Source organism: Trachinotus anak, unplaced genomic scaffold, assembly GCF_046630095.1.
Source record: "Trachinotus anak isolate AG129_WGS33_773 ecotype Australia unplaced genomic scaffold, CSIRO_AGI_Tana_v1 ptg000028l, whole genome shotgun sequence".
Lineage (NCBI taxonomy): Eukaryota > Metazoa > Chordata > Actinopteri > Carangiformes > Carangidae > Trachinotus > Trachinotus anak.
Genome location: NW_027273879.1, coordinates 15,639,739 through 15,653,370, shown reverse-complemented (window position 1 = coordinate 15,653,370; position 13,632 = coordinate 15,639,739). Strand labels below are relative to the sequence as shown.

General features: G+C 42.4%; 1 protein-coding gene and 1 long non-coding RNA gene across 2 annotated transcripts in view; one reads left to right on the top strand and one right to left on the bottom strand.

Moving 5' to 3' along the window:
- Nucleotides 1-3,529: 3,529 nt before the first annotated feature.
- Nucleotides 3,530-3,890, bottom strand: LOC139611393 (uncharacterized). The gene is made up of 2 exons (XR_011686305.1): nucleotides 3,768-3,890; nucleotides 3,530-3,660 (listed from the first exon to the last, which is right to left on the bottom strand). It is a non-coding gene; the product is annotated as an uncharacterized lncRNA (long non-coding RNA).
- lpar1 (lysophosphatidic acid receptor 1) overlaps nucleotides 3,658-13,632 on the top strand; it is a 36,612-nt gene continuing 26,637 nt past the window's right edge. Inside the window, exon 1 of the mRNA XM_071466062.1 lies at nucleotides 3,658-3,965. The gene's annotated coding sequence lies outside the window, so the exon portion shown is untranslated. The remainder of the gene's footprint in view (nucleotides 3,966-13,632) is intronic.

Genomic DNA, 13,632 nt, shown 5'->3' with positions numbered 1-13,632 from the left:
GATATATATTAATATAAATATTTGAGATATTGAAATTTTGACCCAAAGATGGCGCTTGTGGAAAGGTCAGAGGAGCATCACTGTCATTAGGATCAATCTTTTAGGCATCGTGAATACCTGTAACACATTTCATAACAGATAATCCAATACTTGTCAAGGCATTTCACCAAAAGCCAGAAGTTTGCTTTCAACAGAAGCAAATTACTTGATGCATCAACAAAGAAATGATTGAGGTGAATACATGATGTTTAGGCTTCCAGTAATTTCATTGGTAGTTTTGTAACCTCTGCTCTTCTCTTCCATTCCTAGAATTATGTTGGTTTGTTGTAAATGCTACCAGATGGTGCACAGGTCTGTGGGTGTGACACATCAACAACAGTGATGTGAATGTTTTTTTTTTATCCTCGAGTGACTTTAATGGAGGAACTGAAGACGGAGGTGCAAAGTCAAAAGAACATAATTCAGGAGATGACTGAGAAGTAGACGCATCAGAATTTGCCTGCACATCATGGATTCCCCCTGTTTTACCAGAGTTTTTGCTCCGTCCTTGCACCACCTTTCGAGATACTGCTCAAGACACAGCCCACTCCCATGCCAAAACAGTGGCAGAAACCTCTTGCATGGACCTTGCTGACAACCCTCTGAGCTGTTTCCTCCCATACACAGATATTTGGATTGGATGTGTCATCGCCAAGCAGACGAACATGCTTCCTATCAGCTTTCATCTAGTAGCAGCCTCCCTGTTTTCTTCTATTTTGACATTATGACATGATTGAAAACTGGTTTCGCCCGTTTAAAATTATGGTTTGGTCATAGCTGGAAAATATGCGCTGAGTCCATCTTCAAAGTTTATGATCATCACACATATACAAACAGGCTTATATCGGCCTGCAGTCATGTAAGCTTGAGTCTCCCCCCCCACAGTAGGTGGGATTCTCCTTTGGCTGACGGGTAGATGTTTGCTTTCCATTGTGGGAAACCACGGTTTAAATTTGGTCTGTTAGATTTGTGTGAAATAGAAGAGCGTCTATCACAACAAGAGCACAATTGTAGCACAGTGGTTATGCGAGTATTTTGACAAATCGTTCAAAGCAAACAGATTTCCCCATCGCTGGGTTCTGTGTGGTTCCGCTCATTCCCCTCCCATCCTGGAGTGTGCCAGGCTCACACATACAGTACAACACCACTTTCTATTTCAGATCGCCATCAAGATTAAGATCATGAAAAGTCAGTTTGTATTTTTTCCCCTTCTTTCTCTCCAGAAAAAATTGCTATGCTCTCAGCTTTGAGGGGCAAAGGAGAGCCACAAGTTGAGTGGGAACCAATGAAAATCAATGTGGGTGGCAGAGAAACTTGATACAAACTACAGAGGTTATACTGACTTTTGTGGTGGGATAGTTACAGAGATGTGAGAGATTTTTAGTTTTCCATAATCCCGCAATCAGGCTGCATGACATTTATGTCTTTTGAAATGGCCACCAGTTCAAATTATATAATCTTAGTGGCTTAATTCTGGACGTATCTTTGCCAAGAGACATGTCAGATTGTGCGCTGAGCACAGTATTTTCATGGCTTCAGTCTTTCACAACCTTATCCCCTAGAAACTATCTTTATAAATTACTTATCTGTTTGCAATGATTGTGGTGACATTTGTCCACTGCACCAGAGCCACAGCGAGGTTGTTGATGTGGATGGAGGTTGTACAAAGTGCAGAGCAGTGACACCAGAACCTGGGTTTTCATCCTGGCTCCTTTCAGTGGTTATAGGTTCAGGCAACAAAACACTTTGGTATGGGTGAAGGAAAGCCTGCTTCCATGCTACTACCTTTTAGTTTTAAAATGCATTATTTCTGCTATGTATCCACACTACTCTGGGGTTTTCAAGTGCCTAAAATGGAGACTTTAAGAAATGCTGCTGGACCCGCAACATGAGTAACAAATTACAAGCATTACTGAAGTTGTCTTTGCTAGGAGCAGTTATGCAGTGAAATTCTGCATTTTAATGCTACATCTGTCTCTGCTGTCCTATGTTCATAGTATTTTCAACAACTATTCAACTGCACAGTTGACAACCTGCTTCCTGTTTACACCGACTCTCACATGCCCGGTGTACGTGAATGGTCATGTATGTGTGTGTTTTCAGGTGTGACAGTGTGGATGCAGATTGTTTCTGAAGTGGAGCTGAAGTGGTCATACAGACGGAGCTAATAACATATTAGTGTGGATGTAGCCTGAGATCATGATTTTGGTTACTCTTACTAAACATGTTATATGAAGTCACTGTGAGCTTTTTCTGCGACACTCGAGGAGGTGACCATATTGTTGATGTTGATGATCATGGCAGAGAAAACAGCAGCAGAGATGTTGTAGATTACATGTCAGGTGGACAAACCCAATAGTTGTGTTGGTCCAAAAATGCTGCCAACCTTACTCTCTGATACTGTCTCCACTAATCATGTGGCTGAATTTCATCTCACTGACACGTAGCATTAATTTCTGTGGACATGCAAAAGCAAAACTCCCAAAGATGATAGGACATGCAAGGTAGCCATAATGTACATCAGTGACCTCGGGGAAAAGGATGAGGTGGAATTGGAATTGGGAATTGGGAGCAAGAAGCACATGTTTTACCAACAGTCAACAGTTTCTTTTAGGTGGCACCTGACTGTGAGCTGTGTCCTGCATAATGTATGTGGGTGATATATTCATGACAGTGACGCAAAGTTATCTTGCCGTTCCTAAACAGAATTGAATGTGAATGACAGATGTAACTTCATGAGACAGATGAGAAAATGTCATATTGTTCACAACGTATCGTGGCTTTAACACCCCATTTCATTCCACAGCCGCGGTGGTTGGTTTACTACAAACACCTCTCTAAGTGTTCACAGATGGTGCAAAGTTGGCAGACATAACTGTCCCCGCCAAATACTTTCTCATAACCTGAGAACTTCATAGGAGGAGCTTTTGAACTTCACTTGGACACCAGCACCGGCAGACAGGAGGAAATATTTCTAATATATTATACGGAAGGTTAATTGGTAAGGAATACAATATGTCTTTGAGTCCCTCGGTGTCAGTCTCACGCTCTCTTTTTCTCTCCGCCTCACTCCACCCCTCTCTCCCTTCCTGTCTCTCTCTTAACAAGTTACTGAAAAAAAAAAATGTGTTTCCAATTAGGCGCTGAGGAAGAAAAGAACAACTCTCAACTGCAGCACTGTAAGAAATGTCTCTGGTCACACGGCATTTACATCTTCAAATAGATGTTTTTATATAAAACAAGTGGAAAAATGTTAGCTGGGGTAATAAAAACTGAGGTTTCACCTGTCTTCAGTGTTTTTGTGAAAAAGAAGTCCCACAGCTCTATGAAGTTTATTTGAAGTGAAATTCAACGTTTGCAAAATACTCAAAATAAGATGCTGCTCTTCAATTACATGATTTTGTCATTATTTTGCTGTGTGTGTGTGCCTGTGTGTGTGTGTGTGTGTGTGTGTGTGTGTGTGTGTGTATGCGTGTGACGTCATGTGCAGACAAAGGTCCTCTCCTGAAGAGTGTGTGTGGCAGTCAGTCGGTCAGTGAGAGAGAGAGAGGGAGCTTGGTGGAGCCGCCGCGCCAGCGCAGAGAGGCACGGAGACGCAGCAGAGCATCAGGGCGTCATCATCTGGGAAAACAAGAAATAAATAGAACAACTTCTAAAAAAAATAAAAATACTGGTGGGAATCAGAGGAGATATTGCTTTGCTGCAGGGACATAAAATGAAAGGGTTACCTGGCTGTATATTGGATTTGGAGTCTTGTATTACACCGCTGCGACTTTGACACAAGAGCTGAGCAGGCAGAGTCTCTAGGAGTTGTCTGTTGGGGGAATTTCAGGCACCACGGATCAAACTTGAGCTGGACATCCAGGAACCAGTCAGAGAGTAAGCTAAACTACCTACCTACTGCTCTCACTGGACAAGAAGACGCTGTAAGTATTCCATTTCTTTTCCTGCTCACTGACTGGATCCTTACTTGATCCATACAAAAAAAAAAAAAAGTTTTCAGTCTTTGGCTCACTTTAGCGCGTCCTCATATGCATGCATGGTGCGGGCATCTTTACATAATCAAAGTGTACCTGCCACGTAGACGTGGCGAGGAAGCATTAGGTTCAGATAAAGGCTTTGATGGCATTAGCAGATGCGTGAATGCGCTGAGCGCACCGTTATGCGGGCGGGAGACGCTCGGTTGTGCGGTTGTGCGCCTATAGAGGCTGAGACGAGGGACATGTTGCGCGAAAGCTGGGCTCTTTATCAAACTCTGAGACTGCAACAATATTTGTGGAAGGGAGTGAGCGGAAAAACCAACACAAGCGGGCGTTGGGTCTAGGAGTCAAAGTTTGACATCTGTCTTGATTTTCCACGCTGATCTGCATTCAGAGAATGTGTTCGGGAATTTTCATCAGGATTTCTTCGTCGGATCTGCCAAACGCGGCCCCCACCCCTCCTCTTCTTTGTAAAAAGAAAAACAAAAGTTATCCAGCATCTGTTGTCCGAGAGGAAACACGTGTGTTGTCAGTTTCAGTCATTGCTAAAACAGGATGAGCAGCCCAGCAGCACACTGATGGTCCTCAAACAGTTGTATTGGTGTTGGCGTCTTCCCAAAGCGTCAGCTACGCCTCGATGCTGTCTGCTACCGGCAGGAGCCAATACACACACACTGTGCCTTGCACCGGGGCAGTGAAATTCAACATGAACCAACTTAACTTCTCAGTGAACTATGCTAAAGACGTGACACAGGCAGAGGTGTCGGGTTGGTTCCTGTAAAGGATATAAGGATGAAATATTGTCCATGTGATTCTAAAGCAGACAGGTCATGTTAACCTTCCTGGCCTTCACTGAGCATGTAGATTAATAACCCAGACAAGAGAGTCAGATGTGAGCGGAGAGCCTGGGGTTATTTGATTATTGCCCCCGTGTGACAGAAATATAAAGACATGATTTGATGTGTCTCCAGGGTTATAGAGTAACTAGTCAAAACAGGTAAAAATATTCCAACATTATATCCTTCCATTCTTTTATCTGGGATTCGTGATCCCTGTGTCTAGTTCAGGTTCTTGTCAGGTGCTTTATGAGTAATTACAGCCATGATAAATCATGCAAACTGATTTTTTTTTTTTTTTTTTTACAGTCACCTGAGAGGCAAAGTTTAGCCTGTGTGGAAAAGTTTATGGGTTTATGGTGTTGATGGAACTGAAGCTGTGCATTGTGGATAACAAAAAGTCTCGTGCAGTTCAGGAAGTGGATTCAGCAGCCACAAAGCGCTCTGATGGCCTCTTGTGGGGTGCGTGGTGACGCTTACCGAAAAACCACATCTTAAAAGCCCATTTTTCTTCCTCCCCAACTAGTGATGCTCCATGAGTCCGTCCAACAGTTTACAAATTAGAATACATCAGTAACGACTGACCGGGGTATCTGTGTCCGCTGAGGAGAATTTCTAATCTCTCTGGAGACTCTTAACTTTTCATTCAAATTCATTCAAAAAAATTTCTTGTGTGTATTTGTTGCCTGAAAAGTTGAAACATTTGCTTCCTAGAAGATCCCGCACAGGTGGGAGAGAAGTGAAGTTGAGGCTAAAGGTCCCATCAGTCTCTCTACAGCCTCACTGTGTAGAGTTAGCAGTGACAGACGGCAGCATACAAGGAGCTGATGACTGAACTGTGAGAAAAGTGGAGCGATTATAGCTAGAATTTAGAACTAGATGGGTTTGGTCCATTTTGGTGATTACATGATGTTTCCTCTTTTGCTGCCTTTAGGGCAAATTCCATGTTTACAAAACAACCCAAACAAATAAGCAAAAACAAATGGCTGGAGCACCATGAAATTAGCTCTGGGTTGTCATTATCCCCACAGGACCCCTGGGGATCTTTTCACTTCTTCTTTAACCGACTGTAAAGGTCAACTGTAAAAAAGCCATATGCTCCTGACATTCTAACCTTTTCCTTTTGATGTCACCTAATTAAACTAAGCTTTTGTGTGTGTGTGTGTGTGTGTGTGTGTTTACTTATGCATTCACAAGAGAGAGCTAGAACACAGTTTACCCACCTCCCACTGCCACAAACCTCAGGGGGTCTTTGATGGTATGGGGGAGTGAGAGGAGCATTTACACCTCTGTAGATAGATTAACTCAGTGGCTTTCAAGCTGTTTTAATTAGGGAATCAACATTTATCGAATCATGTTTCGTTACACTGAATGAGTCACAGTTGCTGACTGCTGACTCAACCTGCAGCTTTTTTCCTGGTGCATATGGGAACTTTAGATTTTTAATTTCAGGGATATTTTCATCTGACTGTATGACTCCTCGTGGAATCGAATGTATGTCGACATCAAACCAGGCTGAGATAAATCCAGCTGGATGTGGGACAGGGTAACTAGAGCACAGGGTCTTCAGCATTATCAGCCTGAGGCTGAAAATATGACATTTAACCTTTCCACTTCAGACATCAAGAAATACTATCGCTCTTTCTTTGGAAATCCCTCAGAAATAGGGCTGCAGCCCGCTTGGTGTCCTGACCTGGAGGTAACTGAACCAAGGCCGGTTTTTGTTGCTCATAGATATTTCTGAATGTAGTCATTCTTACCAATTTGTTAAAAAGAGCAATGTGCTACAGCACATTTTAAATACTGAAAGAAAGTACAATCTTAACCTTACCTTTAAAGTTAGGACAAGTGTGAGATAGATGACAAGAGATGGTGGGGGAGACTGAGACACAAAAACTGTTTGGATAAAATCGAAGAACAGCGAAGAGTAATTAGAATAAAAATGCTGCTTCCTTGTGACCGCCTTCACACACACACACACACACAGCAACCTGCTGGAGATTGGTTTAAAGCGTTAAAGGCAACACCACTGTTAGATTTAATGACCAGTATTTTACTTCATGTGCAGTCTTCCAAACTCTCCTCTATCATTTAACCATGAGACTGCTCAGTGGACAATCAACCTGTGTCACCGTGGACATGACACACCAGGGCTCCAGTTATGGGGATGGGATAGTTCTCAGGGACTCAGTGGTTTCATCAGTAACCAGAGAGGCATTGTGGGATATCAGTCCATAAAGTTCTGATTGATAGATTTCATCCAAAAGTTAATCCACAGCTACTGAGATGCGGAAAGGAAAATTAGAAGGGATAAGTTGATGCCTCTGACCTCTGGCCTTCTTGCTCAAACCAAACAAAACCCCCACAGCAAAGACTTATCGTCTCCCATGAAGATGATTGTTTTATGTTTCCCTGCATGGGCTCTGACATCCGTCCAACGAGAGAGTCCTTGAAACATCTGTGTTGTGATTACTGACAGCACGATTTCTCCTCCCCCTCGTCTAAGGGCCTGCATTCCACCCATTCTTTCTCCCAACGTCCAGATTTCTTCCACATCCATGCAGGTAACAGAGTCGCATATTGTGAGCTATTGAATTCATTTCCAGTGCATGGGAACAGGGAAAGGATTCAATCAAAAGTCCTACCCGTTCACACAGCTCAAAAAATATACAACAAACCTTACAAACAGTTGTATTATCACCAACACTATCTCTTTACATTTATACACACGCTTGCTTGTTGAGCTTCTCAGTAAAACCACTTCCCTCCATGGGATGGTTTCTCAGTTGCTGGAGCTCGTACATGAGTCTGTGGACCACAGACCACCACTTCTCCTTTAGCTGATCACACTGACACCTTAAAAAATGTGATGCACCACCATGCAGCGTCCCTCATGCACCTCTGCTGCTGATCATACTTTTTGGTTTGCAATTGTAAGCGCATGGTTTCACATACAGCAGGTCTACAGTGGTCGGTCACCAGCGGAAGCCAGGAAGCTACACTTGTTCTGCCACAGTCGAAATTAGTAATAGAAAGACCTAAAAGCCTCCCTGTCTCTTTAATGCCTGATGCTTTTTTTTTGCTCCATGCTATCAAATACATCTGGGTGGTCCCCAGCAACTACTGTGAGACTGCTTTTGATAATTCAGTTCGGAAGGTCCCTGCTTGGACCCTTTAGACTGATCAGAGGAGGAGAAGATGAAGTGGTTTAAAACTTTTCAGTGAAACATGAGGTACAGAGACCTCCCCTGCTGACATTGCCTCCTATGTGTTCACTGCCAAAAGAGACCAGAGCAGACGTTGTTGTATCAGGAGACTGAAAAGTTAGATACTTGCTTTCATAGTTGTTGTGTATAGTGCTGTAATATTCAGTCAGTCTGTATGCACACATTAAATATAGCTTTGTGGTCATTTCTATTTTGGTGGAGGAAGTCTTTTTTGACAAAGTTCTGGATGCTAGCCATGATACAGAGAAGCAATTGTAACTAAAAATAAGTTGTATGCAAACAGCATCCAGGCACAAAAGACCTGTTTACCACCTTGTCTGTCATTGCTCTGTCAGGACAGTTTGAAGCAGGCTATGTCATGGCCATTTGCCAGTGAACTGTTTGAGGTTTTCCTGCTTTATGATTCTATTGGAGGCCAATACATAACTCCTGATGAATTACTGCAGTCTGTTCTGGCTGTCAGTCACTTGTTGGTTGACTTATTTTAACTGATGCTTTAGGCAAACACGTTCATTTCTAGTGTTTATGCTTTGAGTTTCGCATGCTGTATATTAGCTGTATGTTCCGCTCATGCCGGAGATGCAAATGTAACAAATATTCTCTTCAAAGAAAGTGTGTCATCACAGTGTCACCTAATGTATTAATAAACTGTAGAGGTTGTCCTTGTCAGGTTGAGGATGCTACTGCTGTGTGTGTGTGTGTGTGTGTGTGTGTGTGTGTGTGTGTGTGTGTGTGAGACACATGAAGAATGCAGTTTAGGATAACAATTTTAACATAATTATTTTTCAATATGGCTACTGAGAGTTGGAAGGGAAACCCACTGTTCGTGTGTTGTGTTGTACCAGCAGCTGTCTTAACTTTTTTACCTCACAACATCCCCTGTCACAGACTACATCTGGTGTTACACATCTCCCTGCCCAGGTTGCTTTATTTCATTAATCCTTAGAGAGTGTGGAGGAGGGTTGATGGTAAGCTAGAAGAGTAGCTGCTGTAGTTAGTCATGAAAAGTAAGTGAAAAGTCATGGGAGCTTTGAGTGCCCTGCAGGAACAACCCCTGCAGTGTGTTTAACGTATTCAGAAGGCACCATTTCTTCTGCAGACTCATGCCCACTGTCGACAATCATTAATGGCTAAATATGTCGTCCTTGCAGTAATTGTCAGCGCAGTCCAGTCCCTTGGCACCTTAGACATCTAGATCTACAGCAAGCACACTGGAACGTAATGTAAAACTAGGTAAACCCATGTATTACTTTGTGGACAGCCCTGTTCTGTTAAAATATTAAAAGCAGAGTTTAGTATTGAGTGTCTTTGCTGTGTAACCCAAATCCTTCTGCAGGTTCACCTACGGAAACCTTATTATGACTTTTATGTCCCAAAAATGTCCAGTACTGGACCTCAAATTGCCACCTCTTGAGAAGGAGATAAAGAAATATAAAGATTATTCTCTATACCCATGCATGTTAGACAATAGGATATTGGTCAGAGTGACCAAATGTTGTTATCAGCTGATGGTCACACTGTGAGCGAGGCATCTATAAGGCGCATGCAGGCAGAGCGACCACAATGTTTGTGATTTCGAGAGCACAAGACACACACAGTGTCGATGATGCAACGCCAGACCCTATACTTCTTACCTCAATGCTTCCCTCACATTAATTCCTGTCCATGTAAATCCCTCCTTCCTCTAGCTTTAATTCTGTTGTGTGTGCATGCGTATGTGTGTGAGTACGTGTGTGTGTGTGTGTGTGGGTTAATATCATCAGTTAAGGATATCTCAAGTCAGTTAGGGGAAAGAGGAACCAAAATCTGCAAGAGTGAGGAATTTTTTCTCCACCCAGCAAAACTCCTGAATCTGTGAATAATGTTTGTGACACTGACCAAAATATCCCACACACACAGTGGGTTTCGCCTGTCAGTGCACCGTAACAACGCTGTCAGATGCTAAAACTTAGAAGCAGAGTGTAGTATGCTTACATTAATGCAGCTGTAGGTGCAGGTCACATGACACATGTCGTAGGTTCAGTCAAACTTGCTGACTCATCTGTATTGAGTGTGCACTGAGGTCTGTAAGTATTAGGACAGTGACACATGCTTTTGATTTCAAGTGAAACGATGACAGTGAGATTGTGTTGCTGACTTGCCACTTTAGTTTGAGGATCTTTATATTCACAGATGTATGAGCTTGTGGTGCGCCGTGAATGAAGGCATGTTTTGTGCACATGTCTGAAGAGTTCAAAAGACAGTTTGCTGCTTGTTAAAAAGAAGGCATTAATGGAAAATGGTGCAGTCTTCCAGCAAGAGGAAGGGAAAATTCTGTAGTACAGTTAAATAGCAATGTTGGTACCTCAATTAAAAGAAATAAATCTTTTGGTAGAGGCCTAGAAGTTTTTAATTAGCTGCTTCAGTGATATACTAGACTGGACCTGCCTTGAGCCATTAAAAGTAGGGAAAGTATGTCTTCAAGCAGGAGGCTATGGGGACACAGAAACAGAAAGGTGCCCTGGAAACCCTTGAAGAGGAGCAGGACGAATGTTCACCTTCAATCACAACAAAAAAACTGAAGCATGCAGCCAAGACAAGGCTTGAATGGTTCGGGGTAAGTCCTTGAATGGCCTCAGCAAAGCCCGGACTTGAACACCAGAGAACTTTTGTGGAGAGACGTGAGGAGGGCAGTTCACAGAGCATTCAGTCTGACTGAGGTTGAGAGGGTCTGCAAGGAAGAATAGGAGAAACTGCCCAAATGCACAAAGCCTATAGAAGACTTTCCTAAGACTTGAGGCTGCAATTTCCTGCCAAAGGGTGCTTCAACAAAGTACTAATTAAAAGCTCTGAATACGTATGTAAATCAGAGATTTCCATTTTTGATTGTTGATAAATCTGAAAAAAAATGTTTGCACTCTTTTTATTATGGGTTATTGTCATAAAAGTAAATTAAAGCCATTTTAAACTAAGGTCTTTAGCACAATTAAATGTTTCTTTGTAATTACTGTCCTCCAAAGTGCAGTATAAATAAAGCCTGCTTACTTTTTGTCTTCAGTGGTCTCCAGCTGGTGAAACATGCCAGGGGGTACTGAGGTCAGGTGAATGGGTTGGGCAGTCAAGAGCATTCCAGTGCTTGGCCATAAAGCTCCTTGGTTGTCTTTTCTCTGTGTTAAAGGGCCACAAGTACATCAGACAGGAGTCAAGTGCAATGTTTTTTGTTTTTTTTTTTCCTGGTGCTTTATAATATCTTTATGTTTGTAAGACACTGATACCCTTTTGCATTTTGTGCACACCTTGCAGAACATATCTGTCCCACCACATGCATGCATTCGTTTTCATTCAGAGCTCAGGGTTAGTGATGTTGGCACGTGACAGTGCAGGGCATTCAGTGATGATTTTGAAAAAGGCTTTTGAGTCAAACCCAGAAATCTCTGAGGGCCGCGCTGACGCAACTCCACATTTCATCTGAACTGCAGTGATGTAATCTGTGGAATCTGACTCCAGTAGTGTGATTTCATTAGAGGATGGCTGGACACACCCAACAATAAACTGCAGAAAATCCTGACACAGAGACTTGTTTATCTGGATTCAGTCCTTGGTAAATAGTTGGTTATCATTAAGAAAAACTCTAAATGCACTAAACTAACAATCATAAACTGCAGTTTTCTGTGTCAAAAGAGCACCAAATTCCCCGAGTTCCTCTTGTTTTGCGTCATGCTGTGGTTAGGAAGGCTATTGTTTCTAAAAACCCCTAAAAAACATCCACATTTCAAGCAGGTACTGTTCATGTTGTGATTTTCAGTTCCTGGGTTTTAGGTTTTTCCCTTACTTTTTTCATTTTGAGGGTGTACCATCTTTATGTGTGTTAGTATATGTCTGCACGTTCATGTGCAAAAGTAAAAGTGTCAGTTTTCAGAAAGTAATTTCCTTTAACACTATAAATACACTCAGACATGGCCCAATGCATGAGCAAACTAAGCATTTGCTCAGGGCCCCTGTGGCCACTAGAGGGCCCTGAGGAGCGCCACAGGAAAACGGGAAATCTTTTTTTTCTTTTTTTTGTGCTAAATCAATGGTAATCATACAAAATCGCTGTCTGAGCAACAAAGCTACAACTAATATAATTAATAACAGATGTATTAGATGTACAGAAGGTGCGCGAATGTGCAACCATTGGCTTAGGTATATCAAGGCTTGGATACAATGTCCTTCATTTAAATTCATTCCAACAGATGATGCATGTCTAAAACGCCCTGGAAACAATTTTGGTGTGGTGCCCTTCACCCTGAAATTACACTGTGAGAAGTGGTGAAAACCAGTCGCAATGATCTCTGCCTTTTACAGGAGACAAGCGTATACCATAGTCTGACTGACCGTGTGTTTATGTGTTGACCTGAGTGACAATTGAGCACAAGATACAAATAAAACTTGGAGGAACTCACTAAAACATTCCTCTTTGCCACTGCGTGTTGCACTAAGTTTAGGTGTGAAGTTGTGCACATGTATACAGTTTGTGTCATACAGTTTATGCTGCTCTAAAACTGCATTTCTGGGGGCTTTTCAAGGATTAATTTCACGGTTAGATATATGATTTTTTTCTTGTTCCTGCCCTTTAGCCTAAAAACCTGAGCGTGTGCAACAGATCATAGCAGAAAGACCTTAGAGCAAAGAAGCTTATAGATGGACGTTTATATGAAAGACTATGTTATACACTCCTCCGCAGATAATAACCCATGAGTTGGATTTCGGTTGTCACTCAGCTTTCCCAAGCCGTGATCCCTGGAAGAATTTATTGCCAAATTAAAATGGCTTTTATACGTTATTTATGATTCTGGCAGTTATTTTGAAATAAAACATGGCTTCCAGTGGCTTTGGACTAACCAGAAGCCACTGTGAAAGCCGCGCAGCCCTTCTCTGCAGAGCTGTGTGTAATTTAGCAGCAACAAGTTAACTCCTTCTCCCTGGAGAATAAAACATAATTTTGTCAGAGGACGTCCAAGAGTAAAGTGCTTCTGTTGCTGATGTGATGAATCACTGCTGCTTAAATCTCTTGCTGTGTGGTTTATCCTTCATTAGAAATGCACTTTTTTTTTGCAGTTACTGTCAAGTTTTGGTCACTTGATGGTGACTATGTCTTTGACTTTTTTTTTTTTTTTTTACAGTCATTTTCTAGAAAGATTCCTCTGATACCCTATCCTGTCAGTTAATGACTGTACATGTGTCAGCCTGGGGCTTCATGTGCTGCGACTGAAGTGCTTAAGTGTTTGGAGGGGTATCATCCAACTGACGAGCCGTGAATCAGCCCGTTACGGCTGCAGTCACACATGACTCAACACCACCTCTCAATCCAAGCCTTGTCCCGAGCTCCGCCGCTCCGCAACAACTGTTTGAGAGTATGTGCAAGTGCGAGGGTGTGTATGTGCGTGGCTCATGCGCGCTCGCCCATGATGTTAAAGAGAAAGTTAGAGAATGAATGTGTGTGTGTGTGTGTGTGTGTGTGTGCGTGAGAGTGAAAGTGATTGTGTGCATTCTGGGTTGTAGAAGTCCTGTTTCTCTGCTTTCTGGGGT